This window comes from Schistocerca americana, chromosome X, assembly GCF_021461395.2.
Source record: "Schistocerca americana isolate TAMUIC-IGC-003095 chromosome X, iqSchAmer2.1, whole genome shotgun sequence".
Lineage (NCBI taxonomy): Eukaryota > Metazoa > Arthropoda > Insecta > Orthoptera > Acrididae > Schistocerca > Schistocerca americana.
The window spans coordinates 488,614,431-488,634,673 of record NC_060130.1 but is presented as its reverse complement, the minus strand read 5'-3'; the positions used below and the strand labels follow the sequence as shown (position 1 = coordinate 488,634,673).

Genomic DNA, 20,243 nt, shown 5'->3' with positions numbered 1-20,243 from the left:
AGATATTCTCTCTCTTCCCTGTTGTAAAATTGTTACCATCACCATTGTCGAATCACACCAAACATTCGGCAGCCACGGCTGGATAACAGACTCCCTTAGATTTTCCGTGCATTCAGCCTTCAGCTATAACCATCCACGTAGCTCCGGCATTTTTTCTAATGTCATGTATCCACCTCACGTAAGGCTGTCATTTCGGTGTTTTCATCCCTTGTAATCCACCGAAGAACTTCCTTGATCCATCTACAGTCCTTTTGCCGGAGCACGTGTCCTGTCCACCACCATTTCATACTCATTTCAATCATAATTACTTCTTTGCCCCAATCTCATCCCTGACCCATTTGTCTGTTACCTTGTCTCACCCACTGTCTTAACATCCATCTTTCCATTGCTCGCTTACTTCGTCAATCCTCAAGTTTTGAGTATTTTACACGCTAACATTCTTGTCTGACTGCCGTAAGTCAAAATTGGTGACACATACTGATTGAAAACTTCCCGTTTCATGGACATCAGAAGCTTATTGTGGAATCTACTTGCATAACCATTCGGAACTCAGCTGTTTGTATTGCCTGTTCAGTCATTGTCTTTAACCACAGCGAAAAAAGTATCCACTGATTTTATGGCTTCGTTATTAAGTTGTACAACTTCATTTAGATGTGATGGTCATGCATTATTTTAACCTATAGATGTTATAAATTACAGTCCTTCGTCGCGATTTTCTGTCTGTATGTGAAATCCAATGTGAGGAACTTGATTAGACTACGTCAGCCCAAACTGGAAAGAATGTCACGATTTATAACGTCTTATATTCAGCTATGTCGTTAGAGATGGAGTGCTCATCGGACAAGCATGAAAGAGGTAACGAGTCTGTCATGTTGAAAGAACATTAGCATTTCCCTTCAATGAGGTAAACCAAGGAAATTTTAGATCCTTGTGGCTGGACGGAGATTTCCGTATCTTTCGGTCACTAATGCACATTTTTGAGCTCAGATTCATGTAATGTTATTTGGTTTGTTTTATTATCTCAAACGTGCTGTCCTTGATACATCGGATACAGAATGATCCCTGCCCCTCACAGCCGGCCGAAGTGGCCGTGCGGTTAAAGGCGCTGCAGTCTGGAACCGCAAGACCGCTACGGTCGCAGGTTCGAGTCCTGCCTCGGGCATGGATGTTTGTGATGTCCTTAGGTTAGTTAGGTTTAACTAGTTCTAAGTTCTAGGGGACTAATGACCTCAGCAGTTGAGTCCCATAGTGCTCAGAGCCATTTGAACCATTTTGAACCTGCCCCTCACAGCTCGTTTGTCTACAATGGAATTATTTCGCAGTGTAGTCGTATTGTCCCATCTGTAGTAGTTTACGAACTAAGATTCTAAAATAGTGTCAATACAGACTGCTTTATATCGAAGAGTATAAAATGTTGCAAATATTATACGGATAAAAAATGGCTGTGAGCACTATGGGACTCAACTTCTGAGGTCATCAGTCCCCTAGAACTTAGAACTACTTAAACCTAACTAACCTAAGGACATCACACACATCCATGCCCGAGGCAGGATTCGAACCTGCGACCGTAGCGGTCGCGCGGTTCCAGACTGAAGCACCTAGAACCGCTCGGCCACACGGCCGGCTATTATACGGATATTATAGAGGCGTTATAAACACGTGAATTTAAAGATTGCTTTCGTCGTTTGTAATGAAGATAAACTGGCAGACCGTGGATGCGATTATGGTCTTGCGGCATCTTCGTAGGCGTAATAGTGAAACCTAAGTCTGCTGTCTCTCTAACGACATAAGCAAGTTACCCAGCTCTCAGATTGTGTCTTTCGAATAATGAACGCTCATTAAAAGAATTTGTTGTATACTGCTAATGGAAAATTTTGAAATCTCTAGACTTTAACACGAGACGTCAATGCAATACGAATATAGATACACGTTGTGATTTTCTCCCCCAGTAATGTACGGCTAATAATGTGTGGAACAGAAACCGTGGTTTGATTAAAGATAAAAGGCTGCAAAAATTGTAATTCATTTAAAATGTTAGAGGCAAATATAGGGGCAGGAAAGTTGCGTATTATAGCACGTTCTCTACTGAAATACGTCGATCTACTACATAGTTACTCGTGAAAAACTTGCTGCGCTTGTCCTGAATGTTTGGTACCGAACATTCACTAACTTCTACATCTACATCCATACTCTGCAAGCCACCTGACGGTGTGTGGCGGTGTTTATGGCAATTTAAACCTGTTTCCATGATCTTTGACTTCCTTAAGGTGTTCGACACATCTCTGCACTGTCATCTAGAGGAGAAAACCACGAGCTGACGGAATATTGGCCCAGCTTTGTGAACGGATTCAAGACTTACTAGCAGGTAGAATTGAACACTTCGTTCTTCACGGGACGAAATCGTCAGATGTAAATGTAGTTTCGGGAGTATCTCAACGGAGAGTTACAGGGCCCGTACGTCTTGCCTCACAGCGGAATAAACGTATTAGCAGTTACAGCGATTACATTTGAAATAGTAGACAGTTATCTTACTTTTTTCCATCTGCTCATTTTCATTTGACTGCCCCTTGTATAAAAACTATTTGGTGGATCACGTCGGAAGTTTCGTGAAGTTGCCCGTCGATAATACCCTTGTACATACAGCGATGTTACAACATCAGAATGTTGTAGTAAAATGCGAGAAGACCTGCAGTGTTCAGACGCTCGGTACGGGAACTAGAAGTTGTCCCTCAAAATAAAATAGTGGAACGTGTGATGCATAAATTTTCGGAAGGACCCCTTACAATTAGATTACACGACTGGAGATTACTCACTGGAAATCGCCACAACATTTAGACACCTATAAGTAAAATATCTGATCAAAAATAGCCGCACACTCCAATGTAAGGTGGAATTGGTCATTAGATGTCACGAGAGGCGGACTAACCTGTATGAAAGAAAGCAGGGAGTATTTTGTAGTGAGTAGAGTTGAAGAAACAGCAGGATAGGTCGGTCAAATCGGCTTAGTGACTTCGAACGTGGACGAGTCGCTGGATGTCACCTGACCAACAAATCCGTCAAGGACATTTGAACCCTTTCTGTCTCCAAGGTGCGTGTTGGTGATGTAGCTGTGAAGTAGAAACGTGAAGGAACAACCACAGCTAAACCAAGGCCACGCAGAGCTCATATACTGACGGACAGGGATCGTCGAATATTCCGGACGGTAGTTATAAAACACCGCATAGAAATGAACGGAAGGGATCTCTTGTGAGTTCCAAAGTTCTAGCAGCAGTACATCTGGCACAATGATTGTGCGTAGGGAGTAAAAGAGGATGGGGGACAGTGGTCGAGCAGCTCCTAATAAGGCACACATTTCTCAGACGATGCTATAAGCGACGCTTGAGGTGATGTAAACAGCGACGCCACTTGACAATAGTGGATGACTCGAAACGAGTAGTCTGCAGTAATTAATGACTCTATACATCGCGGCCGTACGATGGAAGGTCCTGGGTTAGGTTAATGCCGTCATGTGTAGAGCCAACAGTAAAGACGGGGGAGGTGATATTACGGTACGTTGTATTCTTCATCGTTAGGATGTGATCCCTTATTGCGCTTAAGGAAAAGCTCAATGCGGAAGGATATAGATTTTACAGCACTGTATAGGTGAGGAACAGTTCAGAGACGATAATTGTATCAGCTGTCGTAAAGCAGCATCTGTGAGGCAATGGATAGACCTGACCAGAGTTGCGACCAGAGCCAAATGGCACCTTTGGGAAGAATTAGAACGTCTCCTTCTCTCCAGACCCCAGCGTCCAACTTCACTGTCTTCTCTGGCTTTGGCTGTTGAAAAAGAATGGGCAGCCATTCCTCCACTGACATTCAGACACGTCATTTAAAGTGTCGCCAGCGAAGTTCAAGCTTCATATTACTGTGCACTCTTACGTGTCCGTATACTCTTGATCAAATAGTATACACGTTCGGAGAGTCTGAAACAGGAACGACCGCATAAAACTAGTTATAGGTAATCCTGATGCCAGACTGGGGTTAATTTAGGAAGCGCGAAAGCATCACGAAGATATCATCCGACTCAAGTGACACGTAATATAGGCATATTACATCATATAGGCGTTTACTGTTAAAATCCCTAGAGCGGACATTCTATAAACAAACCAATAATCTAGTATTTCATTCCATAGACATCTCACGAAGTGATCATTACCGTAACATTCGTGGAATTCGAGGCTTAACCTGTTCGCGAATGTAACAGGAAAAAGGGAAATGTTAGTTGTACACCATATACCCTACACTTCACATCACGATGTGAGTTTTTGAGCATAAATGTGTACATATTACATATAGTTATAACAGGACCAGTTTAAGGTCGCACGGAGTCCGTAGCATTGCTCAATTGCGAGGTCCCTATCCAACAATACGTACTCAAGACTTATGAAAACATATTTCACCTCTATACAATATGAGGAGGTAACATCTAACAAAATTATATTACAGTAATTTATCCATTAACAGATCTTGTGCACAGCGATTTATGTTCAGTTACCTGACCAAGATTATAAACATTGGCGGAGACAGTAAAAATAACCGTTAGAGTTGAATTTTGTGAGCATGATTGTCATTGTAAGGAAATAGTAGAGTTTACGAATATTAAGTCTCTCCATCGGCCGGCCGGTGTGGCCGAGCGGTTCTAGACGCTTCAGTCTGGAACTGCGCGACCGCTACGGTCGCAGGTTCGAATCCTGCCTCGGGCATGTATGTGTGTGATGTCCTTAGGTTGGTTAGGTTTAAGTAGTTCTAAGTTCTAGGGGACAGATGACCTCAGATGTTAAGTTCCATAGTGCTCAGAGCCATTTGAACATTTTGAATCTCTCCATCGAAAAAATGAAATAAAATATCTGAACCACTATTTACTTAGTCTGTGCATTCATTGTTCTGACCAACTGGCTAGCTTGTTCCTACTATTGTTCTTAATAATTGGGAAGAGTAAGGTAAGTACTGTTCGAGGGTGTACCATTTGCTCTAATTACTGGTAAGCTGCCTTTATTGACGTTGAATGTCACTTTAACATGCAAGATGAGTCTTCTAACACTGTCACGACACTCCATAGGACTGTGCTATGCAGTAAGACGTGGTGATATACTGGTTGGGAAAGCCTTACCTGCATTGCGCTTATCGATGGAAGCTGAAAACCTGGCATTGCTGAACTCCGCGGGAGAGAGTAAGCACACGGGCTTGGTTCAAATGGTTCAAATGGCTCTGAGTACTAAGGGACTTAACTTCTGAGGTCATCAGTCCCCTAGAACTTAGTACTACTTAAACCTAACTAACCTAAGGACATCACACACATACATGCCCGAGGCAGGATTCTAACCTGCGACCATAGCAGCTGCGCGGCTCCGGACTGTAGCGCCTAGAACCGCTCGGCCACTCTGGCCGGCTCTCACGGGCTTGTATAAACGCTTTAAACATTAAAGAATGCATGATAACGTTCCAGGAAACTCGCCAGAAAACATTATGAAAAGGCACACTCTAAACATAAAAGTAGGAAAAGAACCATAAAAAGATAATCCCAAAAAACATAAAATTTTATGATCTATTTTTACCGGCGCTTAAAAAACACAACAGAAACATGTAGGCATGATATAAACAATATTATTGCTTAGAGTTCTAAGCTACAAACAGGAAATTTTCCACTAGAAGGTAGAGAGTGCGACTGCGGAGCCGAAGCTACAGCAGATGCCACATGGATAAAGGTAAATCGCCTTCGAGAAAAACGCATCTGTCTAACGACACTTCTTGAAAGAGGAAACAACCTGCACCTTTCTCCAATCGCTTAAACCGCTTAGTTGTTTCGATGACTTGCGACTAACTGATGTTAAAAAGGGCCTTAAAATTTACAGAGAAAACCTCCATGGCGTTAAAATTAACTTTCTTGAAGATATAAACATTTTTATATGACAAAAAAGAACTGCTACTGGACGAACAGTAAATACTATTGTACGAGGCTGTGGGGACGCGGCGAGATTTTCTGTGACAGGGCACTATGCGTACCCTCTATTTTACGGAATTTTTTTTTTGGTCCAATTCTTCTGTCTCTCGGTGTTTGTGGAGTTCTAGTTGTCCAACTGCGACTTCACCTTTGCTTCACACTTTACAGTGGCAACACATACGGTCCTGACATCTGAAACATACTGCGGAAAGCTGTTCCCGTTCTACTTCCTACTGCACGCTCCTTTCTGGTGTCTCGCCGGAAAACTGCAACTTCGCCGTCACACCATCTCTGTAAGACAAGTTCATACTAGCAAAGGAAACACTATCCAAAAAATGGTTCAAATGGCTCTGAGCACTATGGGACTTAACATCTGAGGTCATCAGTCCCCTAGAACTTAGAACTACTTAAACCTAACTAACCCAAGCACATCACACACATCCATGCCCGAGGCAGGATTCATAGCTTCCCTAGTTAGTGGGTTAGTTCTTGTCAATTGTTTTCTTTTGGCGTCTATGTGGTAGCGTTGCGTAAGTTGGTCTGAATTGTCATTGTGATATTGTTTATTTCTTTGTCAACTTTTGCCGTCATGGAGAAGTCAGCGTCTGGCCGGATGCAATTTGCTCCGTGTCTCTTGTATTGGTCCCAGTTTCTAATGTTATCTGGTCTCGGGAAATCTGATTGTTGGCGAACTCTTCACATTTGCATTAGTACATTGTTGTGATCTGAACGTAAAGCATTTAAGGTTCCTAGTGCAGTGTCTTTTGATATATTTTTCGTTAGGGCCACTTCTAACAAGCCTGGGCGGTGAGCTGCGAAAACACAGTCACTGACCACAAATTGCATTACGTCTCCCATCCCTATAATAGGTTCTCTCACTTTGGGTTTGTGGTGGGAGGCTACACGCTGGATGCTTTGCATTCTGTTTACCAGGTAGCAGTACTTTCAGGTGTGTGAGAGAGATTTTATTAGGTCCTCCTCTTGTATGTCTGTTTGGGATTAGGTAAGCCATCCCAACCACCACTACACTGCCTCCTGTATTTATGGTTACCAGTGTGGCTTCAACGTGCCACAAGACTAGCTATTCAACAGCATCATTGACAACTGAGTTCCTAATGAACACCGCTGTACCCTTGACTTCGGTCTGTCTGTTCTACAGGTCATTACATTTCTAAACCGGATACAGTAGAGCGGGGATCAGGTGGGTTCCAGCTGCTAGTGAAATGACGTTTCTTCAGAGATGAGTGTTTGTATTTATATTTTCTTCTTTTTTGTACAATTTGGGTTCGATATAGAGAAGGTAAGTGGCCCGTTTGGGACTCTTGCCTATGCCATGTTGAATCATGTCTTTTAGTATTCTTTCTAGCAGATATGCTGCCTTAGTTGTCTTGTGGGTTGTGCTTCGATTAGTGTTGAGAACAGCTGCGCTTAATTTAATAAGTCCAGTGTACTCTTCTCATACTGCTGCGCCCAGCGGGCCGCTCATGTGTGAGATGTCCTGGTTTGATGTCTGGGGCGAGTCTGTGACAGATTCTACATGCGTCTGAGGCACTGGCGTCAGGGGTGTACAGTTTCTGTCGGATTCTTGTCCCATTGTTGACTTATTCTCTCAGTTTCGAAGTCCGGGTGTTTCAGTCTCTTGGCGTTTAGTGGCAGTAGTGGCAGTAAGTCTGCTGGGTCTGAGGGATTTGTTTATGCTGGCTGCATCTGTTGTGGTTTTCCTCTTGTCTTGAAATGTCGTGCTTTGTGTGGTTATGTGTTTTTCTGGTGGAACCCACCCACCTTCCATGAGGCTAGGTGTGCCTCTTTGTCCTTGTGACTAGTGTATGTTTAGCTTAGTACTCTCGTAGTATCTTTTCAACGGTGTTGACCTGAACATTTCGCACACCGTGTTTGCATGTAGCAGTAGTTCGTGGTGCGTCCGAATACCTGAGAGTTTCGGCACTGACGTTCGGCTTCCCTGTCACTGTATGCTTCTATTACCACTCTAGTGTGCAGAAGGGAGCGTCCTCAGTTCATTTTCTCTGATTTCCTGTCGTTGGGAGAGTTGCTGGATAGGTGGGGAAGGATAACAGCTGTTTTGTATCCCTGTGTCTGTGTTTGTATTGAAACACTGGCTTGTATCCCAAATTCGTTACGTCGTCTAAGTTTGTCTCTGTTGGGATCTGGGGTTGGAGCTGTTCGATAACTACTTTTAAGTGTGTGTCGTCCGACGTTTGGTGCGGAAAGTCTGGTATCAGGAGTTCCACGGGGGCAGTCTTCGTGAACCGAAATGATCGGCGTTTGGATCACCCTGCTCTGGGTAGATTAGATTTACTTTCATTCCAATTGATCCGTAGTGAGGAGGTCCTCCAGGATTTAGAACATGTCAGAAAAACAATAATACATGACAAATATTTACAACTCAAACAAATAAGCTAATGTACCAACCCACAGGTCCCAAGTGGAATGATCGTCATTTTTTTTAAATAAACAGTATATGAAAGAATCATTTTACAAACACTAATGCACTGAATTTAAAATAAAAAAGTTTTTTTTTTATTTGTAAGGTAATAAATATGCAATAGAGCTGCTATAATACTTCTTTACAACGAACACATTGCTGCCCTGAAATGGTGCAGAAGTTAGATTGTACTTACACACACACACACACACACACACACACACACACACACACACACACACACTTGTTTACAATGAACACATTACTGCACTGAAATTGTGCGGAAGTTATATTGTACTTACATATACGAATCAGTTAAGTTTACTGAGAAATTCATCAATGGAGTCGACGGAGCTGGCCACCAATAAATCCTTTGGGCTTCTCTTAAACTGAATTTGATTGGTTGTTAAGCTTTTTATGGCTGCTAGCAAATTATTCAAAATGTGTGTTCCTGAATAATGCACACCTTTTTGTGCAAGAGTAAGTGACTTTAAATTATCGTGAAGATTATTCTTATTTCTAGTATTGATTCCATGAATTGAGCTGTTGGTATTAAAAAGTGATATATTTTTGATGACAAATTTCATTAAGGAATAAATATATTGGGAAGCAGTGGTTAGTATCCCTAGTTTCCTAAACGGGCTTCTGCAGGATGATTTTGAGTTCACACTACATATAACTCTTACTGCACGTTTTTGTGCCCGGAAAACTTTAGCTTGACTTGATGAATTACCCCAAAAAAAATCCAATATGACATTATGGAATGAAAGCAAGCACAGTATGCGAGCTTTTTCATTTTTATATCCCCTATGTCTGATATAATTCGCATTGCAAATAGAGACTTGTTAAGGGGCTTCAGCAGTTATGTGGTGTGCTCCTCGCAGTTGAATTTATTATCAAGCTGTAATCCCAAGAATTTAACACTGTCCACTTCTTCTATATGCTTGTCATCGCATGTTAGGCATATACTCGTGGGACACCCCTTACAAGTTCTGAACTGCATGTAGCGTGTTTTTTCAAAGTTTAGTGACAAAGAATTGGCTAGGAATCAGTGATTAATGGCCACAAATATTTTATTAGCCGATCTTTCTAAACTCTGCACTTGATTTGCTATTTATTGCAATGTTTGTATTATCGGCAAACAAAACGAACTTGGCATGTGGTAATGTTACTGATGAAAGGTCATTGACATACACAAGAAAACGTAATGGCCCTAAAATGGAACCTTGTGGGACCCCACTTTGAAATTAGTTCCCAGTTGGATGATGCTTGATACCTTAATACATGTCTCTTGCCTAATAACCCCCTTTGTTTCCTGCCAGAGATATAAGATTTGAAACATTTTGCAGCATTTCCTGTTACACTATAATATTCTAATTTACTTAAGAGGATATTGTGATTTACGCAGTCAAATGCCTTTGACAGATCACAAAATATACCAGTTGCCTGCAATTTTTTGTCTAATGAATTAAGCACATTTTCATTGTAATTGTAGATAGCATTCTCAATATCAGAACCCTTTAGAAATCCGAACTGTGATTTTGACAGTATGTTATTTGAGATAAGATGGTTATAAAGCCGATTGTACATTACTTTTTGTAAAATTTTTGAGAATGCTGGTAAAAGTGAAACTGGACGGAAATTTGATGCTATTTCTTTCTCTCCCTTCTTAACCAGTGGCTTAACTTCATCATATTTCAACCTGTGTTGTGGCAGCAGCTGACTCTATCAATTATATACCTTTCCGGTCATTATAACTGATCCTTGCATTTCAGTTTGGGACTTTTCAGTGATTAGATAATCTACATTACCAGCGACTACACCGAAACCCGGAAACCGTTACCAGTTGCAGACTGCTTGTCTAACGGCTTATGGGAGCAACAAAAATTTGATTTTCAATATTTTCGTAATTATTGACCGAATTTAGATACTTAAAATGCCGCCACAATCTACTCATTAAGGGGTATAAGCTTATGTTAAAAGTTAAACACATGAAAACAAGCATTACAGTTAGAAACTGTGTTTTCCTTGAAGCAGCGTAACTGATGGCGCGCAAATACCTGGACTTCATTCATCCATTATTTGAGAATGACTGCATATAGAGATTTGCAACAAATCTTAAACATAATTTAAACCTTTTACGTGACATTCTCTCGCTAATGCCGACCACAAAACGGTCAAAGAAAGAAAGTTTATTGCTTGCTACATGTTCTCTGTTCATACAGTTTAACTTCAGCATCAGACACGACGTTTTAATTTATCACTTCTTTACTACCGACTCTATTATCAGTACAGGTTGCAGGCAGTATACACATATACCACTGGATGTGCCTGTAAAATTACATGATTGTACGACACATAGTTCAGGATATATGATGTCATAAAAATTGAGATGCGTGAAACACTTGCTCTTGCTTAAAACCGAGCGCAAATTACCCAAACTATATTCATCCATTTTTCATTATTTGCTTAACGTTAAATAGTTAACGCTTTAACTCATTTGTAAATTAATAACAAGTTTGGAGCTGTTCAATTCTTTAAAGAATTTCCTGAGTAGAGCCCAATAAAATGTATCGCCCTATCTAGCAAGATAAAACTAATAGAAGTTTTTAAAAACATGATGCGAACATCTGCGTGTCTGGGAGATGCATACTAATGTGGCTTGCCTCTGAAGTACTCAAGTTGAAAGCCACAACACATCGTTAACTTCTTGACTCTACTACATGCTAAAATTTCAAAATTTTCAGTTCAAATCTACACAGGTTAATCTACACAGATTTGATCAAATGTTCAAATGTGTGTGAAATCTTATGGGACTTAACTGCTAAGGTCATCAGTCCCTAAGCTTACACGCTACTTGACCTAAATTATCCTAAGGACAAACACACACACCCATGCCCGAGGGAGGGCTCGAACCTCCACCGGGACCAGCCGCACAGTCCATGAATGCAGCGCCTGAGACCGCTCGGCTAATCCCACGCGGCAGATTTTATAAAACTGTGCGTATTATGTCGTTGCCGTTGCATTTGTGAGCGTGTGGCGGACAATCCGTCGATCCTCCCTCCTTGTGGTGCACGTCGGACGGCCAGATCCTTTATGTCGTGCATCCGTGCTTTCCTATATCCATCGCCGCCAACAGCGGGCAATGTTGGAGTCCGTACGACCGATGTGGCGCGCAATACCACGGTAGGACCATCCAGCCTCCCATAGCCCCACGATGCGGCCCCTATCGAACCCGTCTAGCTGGGCAACAAGCTGTCGAACGTGTCGTCTGGGCATCAGGCACTTGCAGGTAATACTCTAGTGGCGCTGCCCGTTGTCGTACTGACACTGCCGTTTGGGGTCTTTTATATCAACTGATGGACACGACGTCACTCTCCCCGACTGCGCGCCCGACAATGGAAAAGTCCACCCACTAACTTTTACTGAATGTCACAGTACACTTCTAAATGAAACACATACATGATACTACTTTTCCTTTACTCGCCAAGTCTCAGTAAACAACGGAACATTTTAGCAATGGGTCAATTCCTAGATGAAAGAAATCAGCTCTTTGGTCACGGAGCCATTCTAGAAACGCTGTGGGAAGGTTCTCACCTTCGGAAACTCTTCTGTTGTTGTGAATCAGCTCCTCGACTGCCTAGAAATTGTCGTCTGTGGTCGATGTCTGTGCGCCTTCATCAATTTGTTGACACCATTTCACTACGGCTGGACTGGACACTGCATTTGGTCCATACACCGCCAGAATTTCACGTTGAATCTGTTTGCAATTTGGGCGTTTTAGTCAGAAGAATCTTGCTGTCCCACGTTCTCCAACTTTGAAGGACATTTCCATATGCCGCGCCATTTCACTCACGCGGTGTGATGTACTCGTAACTGTTATCCAAAACGCAGCAGAACTTTGTCTTCAGAAACCAGAACACGTATTGTCTTCTACAATGCATATCTCTTGTACTGCAATTGTCTTAGCGTACGATGACATGTTTCACTCACTTTCCTAGGGACCCGTGTATACTAAATACATTTATGGCAGGTTTTAGACCCTTGACGAACTGGAAGTTAATCAGACAGTTGCCGGTATTGCTTACTCACTTGAGTTATTCGAGTAGGTTCCAGTTCTGACACACATTTAAATTTTCTACAGTGTTTATATTCTATAATTGTAAGTCTGTGATTTTCAGAAACAACATTCTTTTTTTCAGGTTTACATCGGCGGTTGATGTGCTGGAACTACAATTATTACGGGTACTTCAGAGTCGTTACGACCCTTTTCGAAAGGTTTGTACCCATTTATGAGCTATTAAGTCTTCTATGACATACTTGAACACATTTAAACGCAGAAAACAAGTAAATTATTTCATCTTACTTTTAATCAAAAATCCTGCTATTCAAGAAATGGAAAATCGTATATAACGATATTGCATCAAGCTGCCGCATCTAATTTTCTAGCATTCTTTATGCTTTGGCGAGCAACACTCGCTAGAAGCACCATAGTCGATGCCTGTAATCTCAAACAATGACACAGACGCTCTACCCACTGCTTTGTTTCTGCTGTAATCTTACAAAAATGCTCCAAAAACTCCTGAGAACCTCGCTTTTGAATTTCCTTTTGGTCAGCGTTCTACAAATGTGGCATCTATTATGTGCAAAGCTTTCTCGTTGTTAATAATCCACGACAATGTGTGTAATATTTCCTGTAGTGCGCTTGTGGCGCGAAACGGTAAATACTGCTTGTCACCTTTTCCCATTGTTGTCATCAGTGTCTAGATTTTAGGGACGTTTTGTTACGTCGATAATTTCCAAAACAAATACGGAAAGTTTAAACTCTGCTGTCCATTTCTGAACTGGTGGAACTGAAGGAGAAGATTAATTATAAGACATCATCAATTTCGGATAAATTTCCATTGGCGATGACTCTTACAAAACGAAAAAAAATCCTGAAATACTATATTCCGTTGTTCCATGCCGACGAAATATGGCACCACTATTTAATAAGGGCTAAAAATAAAACTATTAAGCGTATTAAGTTGACACTTGATGCAAGGATCGGAAGTCCATAGGCCTACTTATTATCTGTTATGGCTGTACTGGGGTACAATAAAATTAAAATCATGTCAGAATGATTATCAGTTGCATAATGCACCACTTGTTGTATGAAATGAGGACTGTTAAGCGGAAGAGACTAAATGCCGTAAACAAGCAGTTATACCATTTATATCGAGTACTGATCTTAAATTAAATTTTGTTGTAGTAATGTTAATCAATAAGACTTCATAATAGCAGATTCCAGAAGACGGTGCAGTTCTCGTTATTACGTACACGCCCAGCTGCGAGTGAACAGGTTTAGAAACGCATTTTGTCTGCTGAGCTGAGCGAGCGAGTTCAGGCCCACGTTTGTGACGTACGCGCCGCGGCCTGTCTTTCTCCTGGGTCTCGACTCGGCCGTTGTGACGTCACTTGAGGAGCTACTTGGTTGAGTAGTAGCGGCACCGGTCACGAAAACTGACAACGGCCGGGGGTGCTGTGTGCTGACCACACGCCCCTCCGTATCGGCATCCGGTGAGGCCTAAGGCTGAGGATGACGCGGCAGCCGGTCGGTACCGTTGGGCCTTCAGAGCCTGTCCGGACGGTGTTTGGTTTTTGGAAGTCCAAAATGTAAGGACACTTAATTAAATTGATGTGTGATGTTTTGTCTAGAAAAGAAGTTATTACTTGGTGTCTGCTAAAATATACGGAACGATTTTCTGTGTATCCCAGTGAGGAAAATCCGAAAACGGTATTCGTTACGCTCGGAAGAGGTTTTGGATGCTTTCAATTCTGATGTAATTCCTTTCAGTTTATAATTATTCATTTTCACTGAGACAGCAGTGGTTGCTAGGTATCGTGTGGGCACAGCCAGCCAGGTAAAGGGAATCTAACAGATCCGAAGAGTTTCCCCAGAACCAGTGACCTACTCTCCCTCAAGAACATCCATTTAGGGTGGAAATAGAAAGTTATGCCAGTAACGATAGCACGTAGTTCCTGGCTGGGACCGTATCCCTGTATAGGACGCAGCAGGATCACACAGGGTCGCTTTTGTCGGTTTTCTGGAGGTGTCGAAACGTAAAATCTGCATCGGGAAGTCAGTGTCAACTACAATGGATATCGTGGTAGGCGCCAAGTTGGCAGAAGTCTCTGGAACCGCGCGAAGGCTACGGTCGCAGGTTCGAATCCTGCCTCGGGCATGGATGTGTGTGATGTCCTTAGGTTAGTTAGGTTTAAGTAGTTCTAAGTTCTAGGGGACTGATGACCTCAGATGATAAGTCCCATAGTGCTCAGAGCCATTTGAACCATTTGCAGAAGTCTTGTACTAAGAGCTGAGTCACTCAGAGGAGTAGTAAGAGCCTCTAGTACACACTGATGAGCCAAAAGCTAGGTCGGATTGAGGAAGGATATCTTGGCTGTACAGAGGCGGGCTGCTAGATCTGTTACCATTGGGTTCGAACAACACGTGGCTGTTGTGAAGATGCTTCGGGAGCTCAAGTGGGAATCCCTGGAAGGAGGGCGACGTTTCATTCGACAAAGCTTTTGAGAGGATGTAGAGAGCCGCTATTTGAGGCTAACTGCCGAACGATTCTGCTTCCGCCAACATACATTGCGCGTAAGGACCGTGAAGATAAGATACGAGAAATTAGGGTTCACACAGACACATATAGACATTCGTTTTTCCCTCACTGTATTTACGAGTGGAACGGGGAAGGGAATGACTAGTAGTGGTATATGGTACCCTCTGCCACGCACCGTACGGTGGCTTGCGGAGTATCTATGCAGATGTAGATGTAGACCACCGCTCACCGCGAGGCTAAACGCTCCTGGTGGTGTTGCGGACACGTGACGCAGTAAGGAAAGAACGTAAGCGGAACCTAGACGAATGGGCAGTCATTACAGCGAAGATAAGGGCCGCAAATGCGGAAATCCACTGATACGAGGTGCTATTCAAAATTTCGGGACTGACGAAAACCTTACCTTTGGACTAATGGTCACCATCACCCATTCGCACGTACACACCGGTCCCAGCGCTTCTGCCACTGGTCAAACGTTTTCTGGAAGTCCTGTTCTTTGAGGGTCTTTATCATAGCCAGCGATGCTTCTTGAATCCTCTCTAGACTGCCGAACCGACTGCCTTTCAACCTGAATTTCAGTTTTGGAAATAGTGCGTAATCGCAAGGTGCAAAATCTGGCGAGTACGGTGGGTAGGGTACAATCACCATGTTGTTTTTTGCCAAAAAGGTCCCGGTGAGCAATGACGTGTAACAGGGCGCGTTGTCATGATGCAGCAGCCAGATCCCTTGACGCCAAAGTTCGGGCCGTCGTCACAGTAGCATGTGGAGTTCACTGTTTTGTTGAGTGAAACGAATGCTTTGTGCACAATTCCCTTGGTATCAAAGAAAACGATGATTTTGCTCTTCACCTGTTTAGCTTTTCTGGGGTTTGGAGAGCCCGGGCATGCCACTCAAACACACGCGTACGGCTCATGGTTCAAATGGCTCTGAGCACTATGGGACTTAACATCTATGGTCATCAGTCCCCTAGAACTTAGAACTACTTAAACCTAACTAACCTAAGGACGTCACACAACGTACGGCTCATGCTCTGTCCCCCAAACACTTGTTGAATCATCGCAAGGGTCTCGGCAACACTTTTCCCGAGATTCACACAGAATTTCATACACACGCGCTGTTCTGTTCGCGGATTCATCGTAAAATCTCCACACACCAAACACAGGGTATTACGGAAATCACTGTGGACGTTCAACACGTCCTCCCAGCTGAATGCCACTCCGCACACTGACTCATCAGATATGCAGCTCTCGCCACCTGGCGGTGCAAAGGTCTACTACTCCTACTTCCCATATGGCAGCACCAGTCCCGAAAATTTTGGATTCCACCTCTAATAAGCGGTTTTCAAAAAGGTCAAATTGTTGAGCTGCGGCTGGAAACGAGAATCTCTGAAATGGCAAAGCTGGTCGCCTGTTGGCGTAGTGCTGTCGTGAGCACCTATGGAAAGTGGTTGAAGGATGGTGAAATAATGAGTAGGCCGTATGGTACTGGATGACCACGTCTCATCAAAAAGAGGTAGAGGTCGGAGGTAATCCAGGATAGACAGCGGTCTGTGGCAGATCTACTACGGGGGTGCGATGCTGGTGCGATAGAAACGTGTCGCCTGTCGAATGATTCTTATTTCTTGTTACACCAGGTCGATGGTTGGGACCTTACACGCCCTCATCCAGGCAAATGACTGCACGAAACATTCACTGCGCCACAATGCAGGCCGGTAAGGGGAGAATTATGCTAAGAGGTACATTGCGTTGGGCTTCCATGGGAACTGTGGTGGTAGTCGAAGACATCATGATGGCATTGAACTACGAGAACATTAGCGCGGGCCACCTGCATCGCTTCATGTTTGAAGTCTCTCCCTACGGCGATGATATCTTCCAGCAGGATAACTGTCCGTAGTACAAGGTCAGAATCGTGTACAGTAGTTTGAGGAGCATTGTAGTGAACTCACATTGATGTCTCGGTTATAAAATGTGCCTGATCTCTACCCACTGGAACACATATCGGACGAAAGCTACGTGCCTATAAATCACCATCCCGTAATTTGCAGGAATTGCTTCACTTGTGTGTAGACGTCAGGTGCCACATACTTCTGGAATTCTGTCAAGGACTTGTAGAATCCATGCCAAGCAGAATCTCTATCGTACTGTCTCTGAAAAGTGGAACAACACGCTATTAAGCAGGTGGTCATAAGGTTTTGGGTCAAATGGCTCTGAGCACTATCGGACTCAACATCTGAGGTCATCAGTCCCCCAGAGCTTAGAACTACTTAAACCTAATTAACCTAAGGACATCACACACAACCATGCCCGAGGCAGGATTCGAACCTGCGACCGTAGCGGTCACGCGGTTCCAAACTGAAGCGCCTAGAATCGCACGGCCACACCGGCCCGGCATAAGGTTTTGGCTCATCGGTGTACACTGATGTGTATAACAGCGTAGTGCATTGGCAGAGCTGACATTTGTAAAATGGTTCAAATGGCTCTGAGCACTATGGGACTTAACTTCTGAGGTCATCAGGCCCTTAGAACTTAGAACTACTTAAACCTAACTAACCTAAGGACATCACACACATCCATGCCCGAGGCAGGATTCGAACCTGCGACCGTAGCGGTCGCGCAGTTCCAGACTGTACCGCCTAGAGCCGCTCGGCCACTCCGGCCGGCTGACATTTGTACTCAGGTGGTTCATATCAAAAAGTTTAAGACGTGACTATGGCGGCACGACGGGATTTAACAGACTTTGAACGTGGAATGGTAGTTGGATCTAGATGCATGGGACATTCCATTTCGGAAATAGTTAGGGAATTCAATACTCCGAGATCCGTAGTCTCAACAGTGTGCCGAGTGTACTAAATTTCAGGCATTACCTCTCACCACGGACAACGCAGTGGCCGACAGCGTTCACTTAACGACCGAGAGCAGCAGCGTTTACGTAGAGTTATCAGTGCTAACAGACAAGCAATACTGCGTGAACTAACCGCAGAAATCAATGTAGGACGTACGACGAATGCATCCGTTAGGACAGTGTACCTAATTTGGCGTTGACGGCCTATGGTAGTAAATGACCGACGCGAGTGGCTCTGCTAACGACATGACATCGTCTGCTGCGCTTACCGGGGCTCGTAAACATATCGGTTGGACCCTAGACGACTGGAAAACCGTGGCCTGGGGAGGTGAGTCCTGCTTTCAGTTGATAAGAGCTGATAGTATGGTTCGAGTGTGGCGTACACCTCAGAAAGCCATGGACCCAAGTTGTCAACGAGGCCCTGTGCAAGTTGGTGGTGGCTCCATAACTATGTTTCCTATGTTTACATGGAATGGACTGGGTCCTCTGGTCCAACTGAACCGATGATTGACTGGAAGTGTTTATGTTCGGCTACTTGGAGACCATTTGCAGCCATTCATGAATTTCATGTTCCCAAGCAACGATAGAATTTTTATAGATGACAATGCGCCATGTCACCAGTTCGCAGTTATTCGCGATTGGTTTGAATAACGTTTTGGACAATTCAAGCAACTGATTTGGCCATCCAGATCGCCCGATGTGAATCTGTCGAACATTTATGGGATATAATTGAAAGCTCAGTTGATATGCATCCCATGTGATTTTAAGACACTGATCACGCCGTCGGTGTTTTGACGTCAGTAGTGAAAACGACCGGAAAACCTAGGAAGACACACAGATTCGCATGTGAGGGATTCGTCCCACAAATCAAAAGGGACGGCACATATAGCCCACGAATTCAGTGATCAGCGTTTATTGTCCTTTTCTTCTCTGAAACGTATTTACGGAGATTTGTTGCACGTTATCCAGTGTAACGAACCGAATACCTTGCGGTATCGACGGCGTCTTCGCCGACCACACCCGGCACGCCCCTCGCCGCACACGGCTATTCGTCAGGCAGCACTGTTAAACCTCCCGCCAACGGGCTCGCTCTTCCATCGCTCGCTGTCTCCGATGTGGTCACCACGCACAGATGCCACCAAAGGACGCGCAACTGACATGACCTCACTGGGTGCCACTCTGATTGGCGGGCGCATATTTTTAAGCAAGAACTTCGCCCAGACTCGGTGTATCTGTAGACTTATCAACCTTTGATCGTAAGACTGCTTTGAGGAAAACACATACACATAACTCTGTGCTGCAAAGCATTAATACTATCAGTGACGCATCGGAGTGTACCAGAATTCAAGAGTCTTTGTTTTTTTATCAAGAAAAGACTTTATGAGGAAGGTAACAAGACAGACTTCAACAGTTACCGTCCACTTTCCTTCCTGGCACCTTTTTCCAAAATATTCGAAAAAGTAATGTACTCAGGAGTAGCCGCACACTTAAGTGGAAACAGTCTACTTAAGCACATCACAGTTAGTTTTCCTGAAAGGCTGTTCGATTGAGATTGCTAATTATACATTCACTCATCAAATAGTACAAGCCTTAAATAATAATATTTCGCCAACTGGTATTTGTTGTGATCTCTCAGAGGCCTCCGATTGTGTAGATCATGATACTCTCTCAGAAAAACTCATGTGCCTTGAAACTGAGAGCTTTACGCGCAGCTGGTTTGAATCATACTTGAAAAACAGAATGCAAAAGGTTGTGCTGAATAATTCAGACAATGTCAGAAAAGTAGAAAATTTTAGTGACTGTGCCGGCCGGGGTAGCCGTGCGGTTCTAGGCGCTACAATCTGGAGCCGAGCGACCGCTACGGTCACAGGTTCGAATCCTGCCTCGGGCATGGATGTGTGTGATGTCCTTAGGTTAGTTAGGTTTAATTAGTTCTAAGTTCTATGCGACTGATGACCTCAGAAGTTAAGTCCCGTAGTACTTAAAGCCATTTGAACCATTTTGGTGCATGATTAGCACACTGAACTCGCATTTGGCAGGATGACATCCTGAATTAAGTTCCCATGATTTCCTTGACTCGCTCCAGGCAAATGCCAGGATGGTTCCTTTCAAACGACAGGGCCAATTGACTTCCCCATCCTCCACTAGTCCGAGCTTCTGCTCCGTCTCTAATGACCTTGTTGTCGACGGGACGTTAAACGCTAATCTCCCTTCCTTCCATTCCTTTCTTTCTACATGTTCTGACACTCAATAGAGATGGGCAAAACCGTCTTTCTCAGGTGTCGTATCAGGACAGCTCACTCACTGGAATTAACTAACTCTTTTCCATGTCACCACTCACCGTTCACTTACTGAAATAGCTGAAAGGAAGGCG

General features: G+C 43.6%; 1 protein-coding gene across 2 annotated transcripts in view; it reads left to right on the top strand.

Moving 5' to 3' along the window:
- Positions 1 to 20,243, top strand: part of LOC124556701 (1-acyl-sn-glycerol-3-phosphate acyltransferase alpha-like) — a 713,163-nt gene that overhangs the window by 412,658 nt on the left and 280,262 nt on the right. For both annotated transcript variants that reach the window (XM_047130675.1, XM_047130677.1), the window contains one exon: positions 12,629 to 12,704. The gene's annotated coding sequence lies outside the window, so the exon portion shown is untranslated. The remainder of the gene's footprint in view (positions 1 to 12,628; positions 12,705 to 20,243) is intronic.